The 963-nt window shown below is 47.6% G+C and overlaps 1 non-coding gene across 1 annotated transcript; it reads right to left on the reverse strand.

Annotated features, from left to right (window-relative positions):
* Positions 1-340: 340 nt before the first annotated feature.
* Positions 341-478, reverse strand: LOC119932647. The gene has a single exon (XR_005452391.1). It is a non-coding gene; the product is annotated as a small nucleolar RNA SNORA7 (small nucleolar RNA).
* Between the last annotated feature and the right edge of the window lie 485 nt (positions 479-963).

The raw sequence follows: 963 nt of genomic DNA on the forward strand, positions 1-963 counted from the left end.
ACGCGGTACAAACTGGGCATAAAATTGCAGCTACTCCATAAACAATAAAGAAATGATTGCCCAAATACCGAAGCTTGAGTCTTGTAACTTTTTGTTCTTGATTCTTGTACTAAGCGCTTGGGAAGTCGGCACCATATAGAGACGGTCCCTACCCAACAGCGGGCTTGCATCTCTCCCAGGACGCCCCACCACCATTTGCAACAGTTCTGGTAGTGGATCCGTGGAGTTTTCTTGTAAAAATATGGAAGCGGTTTACCATCGCCTCCTTCCGCGCAGCAAACTTGAGTCTCAGCCCTCGACTCTCTCCTGTGCCGCTGCTGCCCAACACAGGTGAGTTTTGACTTGTAGCCGATTGCCTTCCACCCACTAGCCACTGCCCAAGCTGGGAATGGAATGGATATTCCTCTGCTTGACTCTCCCTCCCATTGTCGAGACTGGTAGTGTACTGGAAACTCTCCAGGTGCGACCCTGAGAGGAGATGAAGCACTTGAAATGTTACAGTACAACATGTGAGTCAACCAACTTGTCAGTTTCCTCATCTGTAAAATCAGGATTGAATACCTGTTTTCCCTTCCCCTTTAGGCGCAAGTCCCGTGGCTCAGTGGAAAGAGCATGGGGCATGGGTTCTAATTCCAGCTCCTCCGCTTGTCAGCTGTGTGACTATAGGCACTTAGCTTCTCTGTGCCAGAGTTACCTCATCTGTAAAATGGGGATTAAGACTGTGAGCGCCGCGTGGGACAACCACAGTGAGCCCCACGTGGGACAACCTGATCACCTTGTATCCACCCCAGCGCTTAGAACAGTGTTTTGCACATAGTAAGCACTTAACTAATGCCATTATTATTATTACATGGCACAGGGATTAGGTCGAATCTAATTACACTATTATCTATCTGCCCCAGTGCTTGGCACATAGTAAACGCATAATACACACTACAATTATGTCATTATTATAGACTGTGA

This window comes from Tachyglossus aculeatus, chromosome 9 (assembly GCF_015852505.1).
Source record: "Tachyglossus aculeatus isolate mTacAcu1 chromosome 9, mTacAcu1.pri, whole genome shotgun sequence".
Taxonomy (NCBI): Eukaryota; Metazoa; Chordata; class Mammalia; order Monotremata; family Tachyglossidae; genus Tachyglossus; species Tachyglossus aculeatus.